This window comes from Mustela erminea, chromosome 4 (assembly GCF_009829155.1).
Source record: "Mustela erminea isolate mMusErm1 chromosome 4, mMusErm1.Pri, whole genome shotgun sequence".
Classification (NCBI taxonomy): domain Eukaryota; kingdom Metazoa; phylum Chordata; class Mammalia; order Carnivora; family Mustelidae; genus Mustela; species Mustela erminea.
In genome coordinates this window covers 92204465-92214541 of record NC_045617.1, presented here as the reverse complement: position 1 = coordinate 92214541, position 10077 = coordinate 92204465, and the positions used below count along the sequence as shown (strand labels likewise).

The 10077-nt window shown below is 40.4% G+C and overlaps 1 long non-coding RNA gene across 1 annotated transcript; it reads left to right on the top strand.

The window, feature by feature from the left end:
* Window positions 1-4613: 4613 nt before the first annotated feature.
* On the top strand, window positions 4614-9597 carry LOC116587806. The gene is made up of 3 exons (XR_004284650.1): window positions 4614-4714; window positions 8276-8344; window positions 9462-9597. It is a non-coding gene; the product is annotated as an uncharacterized LOC116587806 (long non-coding RNA).
* The last annotated feature ends 480 nt before the right edge of the window (window positions 9598-10077 follow it).

Here is a 10077-nt window from a genome sequence, read left to right as displayed (position 1 = left end):
CTTTTTTAATCCATTTACATTTCCTGTCTGTACTGCCTCTCAGGGTAATGAGTTCCATAACTTTATTACGTGCTAGGAGAAGTATTATTTCCTTGTTTGCTCTAAACTTACCTTAAGCTTCAAAACTGCCTATTTGCCCTAGTGTTTCAGAATTTGATGAAAAAGCCCATCCACAGTCTTTACTTTATAAACTGGAGTTACAATCATTTTAGGCTGCCTCATAAAGCAGCAGCCCACCCCACACCATTCCCTTCATCTTTACAGTTATTTAGACAATAAGTGTGGGAGCGGATGGTGTAAGGAAGTCCTGGCTCCACATGACTGAGAGTTGGTCTCAAGAGCCTGGAGGTCTAAAGCTTAGGCTTTAGAGTCAGACAAACCTAGACTCAAAGTCCAGCTCTGCTGCTTGCTGTGCGGTCTCTCTGAGCCTTTCTTCCTCATCTGGAAAACAGAAAACAGGACCTACCTCAGAAGTTGTTGTAAGTGTCAACTAATATAATTTTTGTAATGTGCCTAACACAGGGCCAGGGCTGTTGTAAATATCTCCCTAAATCTAGTGATAGATAGATGATAATTAATGAAAAACATGACACTAGATAGACTTAATGCCCAAGGTGTTCTAGAACCATCGTTCACATCATGAGCAGGGCCCAGATATATGGTTGGCAAAGATCAATCCAAGCTTCAATGCATGAAACAATGGGAAGAGATGGATGGTTAGTGATGTTCTGGACACTAGCAAGTGGGTAGAGTTTAAAGGGAGATCAATAGAAGTATGATCTCAGCTTGAACTAAAGAGGTACCAGATCATGAGCAATAAATATTCACAAAGTGGTAGAGAAGATTTTTAAACCAAAAGTAGGAAGGAAAAGACAATATGCTCTTTCTAGAGCAATGTCTTGAGTCTCAGGGGGAAGAAATTTGATTTCTTGCTCTTACTAACCAGTTGTGAGACCTTGAGGGAGTCAACACTATCTCTAATTCCAAGTTTTCTTGCATATAAAATAGAATTAGTCTAGTTCTTTGACTTAAAAAACCATATTCCTTGAACCTGTATTAGGGAAGAAAGGGAAGAGACAGGAATGAGAACAGGATGAGTCTCTGTCCCTAATTCAGTCCAAGCATCTATATTTATAAGATCTTAAGATTGGCTCATAAAAGGAAATGTTTTGAGCCAAAGTTACTCTTTAAAAAATCTTTAAATCACCTGAATGTATACTGTGAGAAGTCCAAAAGAACCAAAACCAAGGGAAAAAAAGCAGAGTCATCTCTTCCTCTCTCATAATTACTCTGGCGGATGCCACTATTGAGCCAAGCATCAGGCTGAGTCTGTCTCTCTCTCACTCTCTCCCTCACTCTGTCTTACACACACACACACACACACACACACACACACACACAGGTACATGAATACATAAACTAATGCTTCTGCAATGATCTTTCATTTAAAATTTAAAATTTGATTTGTGGGGGCGCCTGGGTGGCTCAGTCAATTAAGTATCCAACTCTTGATTTTGGCTCAGGTCATGATTTCAGGATCATGGGATCAAGACCCATATCAGGCTCTACCCTCAGCAGAGAGTCTGTTGAGAATTCTCTCTCTCCCTCTCCTTCTGCCCCCTGCCCCCACTCACACAGACACAAACATACTTTCTCTCTCAAATAAATCTTTTCAAAATTAAAAATAAAATATAATTTTGTTTGTAAAAAGGCTTTCCCAACTACAAAGAAAAATTACTGATACTACTAGATGAGATGCTGAAGTGCCTTCCACTCTAACAGAATGAGCTTCCAACAAGAAGGATGTAAGCCTTGGATTCAGAAGTCTTATTAGAGGGATCTGGAGAGAATCCATATGCATAGGAAACACTGGGACAATTTCTTTGCACACCTAATCAGGCAACCAGCAGGTGTGGGAAGTGGATGGAAAGTAAGCCAAAAAGTATCAGCATTTCTGCATCAATGCTGGAAGCCCAACAACAACAAAAAGAAACACTTGACATCCACTAGGTCCAAAACCCAACTGGCATCCTCACAGGTAACTGGTTAGAACAAAGGAATGCAGAAACTTTATAGGCTATTCCCTGAAGACATCATCCCAATGTGTACCCAGGGCCAAAAAGACCAATAAAATTCCAGGCACATCATCAGCATGATTGCCTTTTTTGAAAAAAATATAGATACTTTATCCAACTCCTGAAAGCATGGTGCAACTCAAATAGCATAATTCGCATTGTTCTCATTCTCCTACCTTGGAAAGATGTAATGAGCTGGACAAGAGAGAACATAAAGCAAAAGAAACAAGAGGAAGAGGGTAAGGGAGTGAGAAATGAAGGATGGACTAAAGTATTTCACAGATGGGGACTGAGAGAACTAAAATAACGTAATGTTCTTCAGTCAGGAACATTGAGAAGGGATGTTACCAATATCTACAAAATAATGAAGGAGAAACAAAATGGCAGTGGTCTTTCTCTAATGGCTCCCTTACTTTTTCCCATTCATAAGAGCTTAGAAAAAGTTGGATGGAGATTGACAAAAAAAATTCTGCCAATAAAGTAATATCTTTAAAGGCTCTCTCACAGGTAAACTGTTCACATTTACCCAAAAGAAATGCTTGGAACTTGGAACTTATTATTCCAATTACAACAGATGTTGTAAATCCTTTCAAGAATGGTTAGGGAAAAAAAAATAAATATGAGAACTTGATTTAAGAAGAATAAAGCTCTGTATATCTTTGACCAAAGAAGAATCAGTTTCTTAAGGGAAAAAATTGTTCTCTTCAACCAGGAGCACAATTCTAGAGAATATTTCTCAAATGTCTTCACATTTCTCCATTTGATTGTTAGCGTCTGGAGGCAAAAACAAGGTCTTATTCTCTCTTATATCCATCTAAAGATCCTGTCTAGGACACTGCCTTGTCCAAAAAAATTTTTTTTCTGCTTGCTGAAACAAATTTAATTACATTGATTCATTGCAAGAGCTGGTAAATCAGGTCTCCCTACAAGCCTTCTTGGTACTTTCAGTGTTCCCTTTGGATCCATAAGATCAGCCCCTAATAATGATTGTGTCATCTGGAAAACATTCTTTCTGTGTGTGTGTTTTTAACTTTTCTGAAAGATCCAACCTATTTGGTTTCCCAAACTTTCCATCTAACGAGCCTCTTAGAAAAGTATGCAATTTGAATAACAAGAGAATAAACTCAGCCTTAGCTTATTGTGATACTAGGAAGCAGTCAGTACCAATCAATTTCAAAACAAATCCCAGAGTGAGCGCATCCAAATAAAACAGCAGTCAACCTACCCTTTTCTTCAGAGCATGACCATTGTTGTTGAGCCTATGAAGGAAAAGGAATATCTGTGAACTATCAAGATTTGTCTTCCTCCTCTTTGAGGAGCAACCAACCATGAAACAAGAGATGGAAAATCTAAGTCCACTTCCATCACAAAAGCACCTGTGACCGCAGGTGAATGATTTAGCCTCTCTGGTCCTTAGGTTCCTCCTCTGTAAAATGCAGAGATTACCAACTAAGGTCATAAATACCCAAATCCAAGAATTCTCTCCTCTCTTATCTATTGGGGTAAGAAAGAGACTATGTTTCCAGAAAATGAGAGTTTGAATTCTATATTTGAGAACATAGATTTTTCTAACTTACTCTAACTTAATTACAGCTCCTAAGATATCTGATAGCCCAAATAAAAATACTGTGTGTGTGCATGCATATGTATGTGTGTGTGAGAGAGAGACGTGGGGAAGGTAAGGAAGGTTGTATAAGGCAAAAGTTTAATAACAAACTCCTCTTAAACTTCCCTGATTCTAGAAGAAAGCTGATTTTCTCTGCGATGTGACCACATTTCGTACCACATTTCCATGTTCATGTTTATTAATGAGATAGCCTTCCAAGAAGAAATATTCTTTCTGAGAATGTTCTTAAGGCCCATCCTCCACTCCACTGCTGGGTGAAAAACTCCTGGAGAGTAGAGTCACAGGCCACAGTTCTGAAATGGTCCAAGAAGTAGAAAAGCAGAGCCCTATGTGAAAACAGTGGGGGCACAGAGAGTGGTAAAAAGAAGTAGGCTGTGGAGAAATACTAGAAGTCTTGCTAGAAGAGTCAGAGGGGTGTGCTCATTCCAGACAGCTGCAAACGCACAAGAAGACAGACACAGAAGAATCTATGGTCCTTCCCAAATTCCAGTTCTTTACCAATACATTGAGCTGAAGTCAGTGAACAACATGTGATGACCACGCAATGCCATGCTAAATGGTCAAGACAAGGAAAATGAAAATAAAAATGGGCATGCTTTTTAAAGGTTTGTGAACCAGAGTAGCTAGTGCCTAGCTTATGATAAATGCTATAAGAGCATTTGTAAGTAAATAAGATAAAAACAAAAACACCTATTGTCCAAAACCTGGGTAAAATATGTCTTCCACAGACACCTTAAAAATGTTTTCAGTATTGTCATCTACAAGACTTTCTCCATTCATATAAATAATAGGCCTGAGCTGTGACTGTGTTGTAACAAGAATGGATGATGAAAGCTCTTACTCAACTGCAGTCAACTTTGTATGAATTGAAGGCATGTTTTGCCCTGTGGCAAAAGAGTATAGAACAAAGTAGAATGAATGGCCTCTGCCTACAAGATTGTTATCCAACTGGTGAGGTAAATTATACGTGTGCTCAAAGTTAAAATCTACCCAAGAGATGTCATCAGACAATGTAAGTACCAAATTACTGATAGAGACAGGGTGTGCAGGTGTGCAGTGAGCAAAAAGAGTGTGGAGTAAGCAGGTCATGGAAGGTTTTGTGGAGGAGGAATTTGAGTTGTGGGCATGAGAAGCACAGTGAAGAGGAGAGGAGAGACTGCCAAAAAGCTGAAAGAATGAGTGTAGGCACCAACACTGGAGGAGAATGAGCAGAGAGATATGACATCGCAATGACTGGGTAGATCAGTTGTCCAGGCTAAGCAACTCAGACTTATCCTATCAGAAGTAGGGAACACCTGAAGATAACAATGTAAGGTAGGTTCTTTGTCATCCAAAATTCGCTAAGCAAATCTGAAATATTGATCACTTCTATCAGTGGTAGTCCTTGCTCCTAGCAGCCATGGAAAAACTATTCAGGTGTGCCCTCATCACATATGGTATTAGCAGATAATTCTTACTAAGTTATACACACTTAACAACCTTGAAGAATATTCTAGAATTGGAAAGAATCTAAGAAGTTACCAAACTCTATTTCTCAATCAATGCAGATTTTTTTTTTTCTATAAGACCCTTAAAGTCAATGTATTCCCTGGCTGACACAGTATACTTACTGCACATAGAAGGAACTCAGTAAGGTGGGTGAGTGACCAAATGGATCTAATCATTGCTTAAAATTGGTCATTTGGATTTCACTTGCAGAGTTGGGCAACATTTACTCCTTAGAAAGTTCTTTCTCACTTTGACTTAAATTCTGTCTCCCTATTTCTGCCACCTGTTGGTACTAGTTTTATCAGCCAAAGAAATGTAACAGATTTACTCATTCTTCCACGTCGCTGTTTTTTGTTTGTTTGTTTGTTTTTTAATATTTGGAGATATTTGTTGGGTCTTAGTTTTTTCCTTTCCAAATCACATCTGCATCTCCTGTTACTCCATAGAACTCAAAAGAACAAATCTGCTATTGTGAATAATGCTGTATTCCCTTGTCTCTCCTTTAATTCACTGAACAAGATGGCTTGAATAAGGGCTTGCATTATAGATTGAGGGAGGGTGTGGATAATCCTCCCAGAAGCTAGATTCATGAGCCCCTGAACTTGTGCCTATGTGCCATGCTTCCCTGAAGGTATGTACTGGGTCCCTGCTGCAGCTAAGGCACATGGCTACTTTCCAATGAGCCTGGTCCCTAAACTCCCATGCTGCAGGATCTATGGGACCTGCCATTCTCCCACTGCATGCATTTCCATCAGATGGCATTTTCCCAGAAGATGCTCCTGTTGGCAGCCCCTGTCTACTCTAAATCACAGACATTACCACTTAAGCCCACTTCCTCCAGCTTGGTCCCCAGTGCCTCAAGCAAGCAAAAGCATCTGGTTCCTCATCCTCCACACCATAATCCTTCAAATCCTCGAAAGCCTTCATTAAATCACAATTCTACCAATGTCACCACACCCCTAAGCTTCAGGGAATGCTCAGCTACGAACCAAAACTTCACCTTCTAATGCAGAGGGTCATAGCCAGGATTTCTAAAAAAAAAAAAACAAAACAGAAAATACCACAGCTCATCATCCTTAATAAACATAAATATTATTTCTGGAACTTTTTTTATATACAGTAACACTTTTTTTTTAAGCTATGTACAAAGATATCCTGTATGTATAAACATAAATATTCTTCACGCACTAAAATGAAATATTAAGTGTCTGCTATTGTGGGTGTTGATCGAACACATTTGATAAACCCAGCTTTCCTGCAGCTCAAAGCTGTGGCTCTAGCTAGCTAATTCCTGGGACTACAGGGCTATGTAATTGAAAGAGGATTTCTGAAGATAGACACCATGGCTGTCTTATTCACCACTGCATCCCCATGCCTCACTCAATATCTTCATAAAGTAAGTGTCCAATAAACAGTTACATGAATGAAAGCCACTCACTGGCTGGGTGACCTCTGGGACTCACTCCTCTCATTTATAAAATGAGCCTTCAGCCCTTTTTGATGAACTTTGAGTCCCTTCAAAGGCTACCCTAATAACCCATGCCTGTCTGTGGGTGCTGGGAAATGCTTTTGCAACAGCAAAGGTTGGCTCTGGTAACTCTTCTCTTCCCCCACATTCACACTCTACAAATAACCACCTCTAGGTAAGAAGTGTGAGGATAAGCTGGTGCTGAAAATGAGCTAAGAAAAAAATCAAGTATACCCTGCCCAGTGTGTGTCAGGCTGTGGTTTGTACTAGATTAATGAAAGCCCCACATGGCATAATTGTGTTTACAGTGAGCTTATAGGAGTTTTCCCTCAAGGTAGGAAGGGAGGTTCGGGTTAAACAAATTATTTAGCTTTTCCTGACCTGAACTGGCAGCAGTGATGGGGAGCGGTGGCTGAGGAATGGCCTTCCCAATTTCAGCCCAGATTATGCTCACCTTGAGCGCCTTTGCAACCAGACGCTGGTCTTCCATCAGGGAAGCAAAAGGCAATTCCTATACTCTGGAAAGGTCTAAAGCCCCAAATTGCTTCCTCTGGGCGACTTTTACCTTGTCTAATTGTGTAAAAGTGACTTCTAGCTATGAGGCAGCCAATGGCTGATTTTACAGAAATTAAAAGTCCTGTTTTTTGGCTCGAGTCAGTGAAACAAATAAGCAAATTTGATTGCCCAGAACGAGAACCCTGCTATCTTTATTGCGGTCACCCACCTCTTCTTCCTGAAACAGAGACACTGCATGGAGTCACGCAGCCGACATCTATGAGAGGGTAGTAGCCTGCAGTTCTGTTAAGAAAAACACGCAAATCCTACCCACTGAGTCTATGCAACACCAAAAATCTAGTTCGACCCAACTTTTCACAGAATGGATGCAGTGCCCGAAGTGTTGCACTGGCATATCTGACTTTGGTCAAAAAGCAAATTAATTTTAACTACAGTTTGAGGAGTATGGATATAATTTTACTTAGTTTTTATGGTTTTTTTTTTTTTTCAGTCAATCCATAGCCATTGCCAATTTCTCTTTAGTCTCTGAAGATATTTTTAGGTATGAGACTGTGCTAACAGGATGTATGTAATTTATTGGCAGGACTTTCCTGTCAACCCGTCAGTCATTTTTGATTCCAAATTACATGGGCCCAACCCAGGTCTGGGATGCATTCACATTAAATGATTGTGGATCATTTATTTCAGAAATGATAGGTTGGAGAAAATGTGCTTTGCACATGAGAAATGAAAACCCACAGATGTCAAGTTTCCTGTTTCCTTGCGATCCTCATTTTTCCATTTAGCCTCTATTTTAACTTTTCCTCCTTCTGACTTAAAGGTCTTGAGTGGATCCAAAAACAGATTGGGAAAGGCCTAGCCACTCGCTCCCTGGCCCCGGGTTGAGTAAGACCACCTCCTGGAGGGTGGAAAGGAAATAATCACAATCATCTCTGACATTCTGTATCATCCTTGGGCATTCAGCAAGATAATGAGAGGAGGTGATACCACACATTTTGTAGGTTCACCTGGGTTAAGTGACTCAGCTAAGGACACACAGAAAGGAAAAGAGGTACCGGAAGTCAAATACATGCCCTCACAATCCCTGATTTTTTCCCCTAGAAATGATTTCCACTCTTTGCGAGTCTCCCCATGGCTCATGGTGACATAAGAATGGGATATGTGCTACAGGTAGGTCTTATAGCCAGGGAAGTGGGTTATGTGGCTTCTATGAGTCTGTCTGCCATCAGCGTGGGCAATCAGGAGGGGAGGAAGGGAGTGAAGTGGGAGAGGTCAAAAAAAAGAGGGATGTGTGCAGCTCTCGCTAGCTCCAACCTTAATGATGTGGGGCTCTTCTGCACAAAGCTGCACTCATACTTGGCTGAGGAGCTGGAGAAGGTGAAGAGGTGACCTACAGGCCCAGAGGTTGCCCTGGGCCAGCACAGCCAGCAAGCAGATCGGCCCCAAGAGCACCTGCCCACACTTTTGTAAACAAAGCTTGCACAAAAACAATTTGGTCTTGTGCCAGTTCTCAGGCAATTATTGTAATTATTTAGATTTTTATTTATTTAAGCTGTTAATAGAGGCATAATTTACATATTATCAATCTTAGATATAACTGTGATTGATTCTGATAGAGGCATATGTTAATGTAACACACCCCATCAGGATATAGCATATTTCCATGATTCCGGAAGTTCTTGCCCAGTCAATACCCCTTCCCTCCCCAGCCAGAAGTAACTACTGTTCTGATTTCTTTGGCAACAGATTCACTTTGCCTATATCCCATAGAAATGGAATTGTATGGCACTTACCCTTCTGTGATATTCTTTTACTTAATATGATATTTGTAAGATTGTCTGTGTTGTCACATGTGTCAATAGATCTTTCCTTTTTATTGATGAGTGGTACTCTACTATATAGATATAGTGCAATTTACCCATTTACCTGCTAATGGACGTTTAGGTTTGAGACTATTATGAATGCAGCTACTATGAATATTTTTATATAAGGCACTTAGTAGCTGCAGGGGCAAAGTGATTTCACTTGGGTAAATACTTGAGTGGAATTACTGAGTCATAGGATAGGGGTATGTTTAACTTTATTAGAAACTGCTGAACTGTTTTTCAGAGTGAGGTGTTATTAATTGAATTGTGTCCTTCCAAAATTCATACATTGGAGTCTCAATCCCCAGTACCTCAGAATGTGACTATTTTTGGATATAGTGTCTCTAAAGAGGTAATTGAGTTAAAATGAGGTCATCAGAATGGGCCCTACACCCATATGACTGTTGCCCTTATGGGATCAGGAGACACATTCATGCAGAAGGAAGACCATTTGAAGACATCGGGAGAAGATGGCCATCTATACGCCAGTGAGAAAGGCCTCAGAAGAAACCAATCCTGCCCACGCCTTGACCTCAGACGTCTAGCCTGCAAAATTGTGAGAAAATAAATATCTGTTTTTTAAGCTATTCAGTCTGTGGAACCTTGTTATGGTACCCCTGGCTGACAAAAGTCTGTTAACCCCATCTTTACACTACCAGCGGCAATGTATGCGGGTTCTGGTTTCTCCACATCCTCGCCAACACTTGATATCAACAGCATTTTGATCTTTAGCCATTTTGGTAGGTGAATAGTGTATATCATTGTGATTTCCATTTGCATTTCTCTGATGATTAACGATGTTAGGCACTCTTTTGTGTGCTTAATGGCTATTCATTTATATTCTTTTGAGAAGCGCCTGTTCAAGTTTCATCTTCGTCAACCTTCAATCATCCTGCTCCAGCCACCCTGGGCATTTTGCCATTTCTTCACCACACCAAACCCACTCCTAACTCAGGGACTCAGCTGAAATCCACTTCCCCATTTTGCTGTCCCTCCTCAGCAGGCCTCAGCTCAAATGTCACCTCCTCAGAGAAGCCT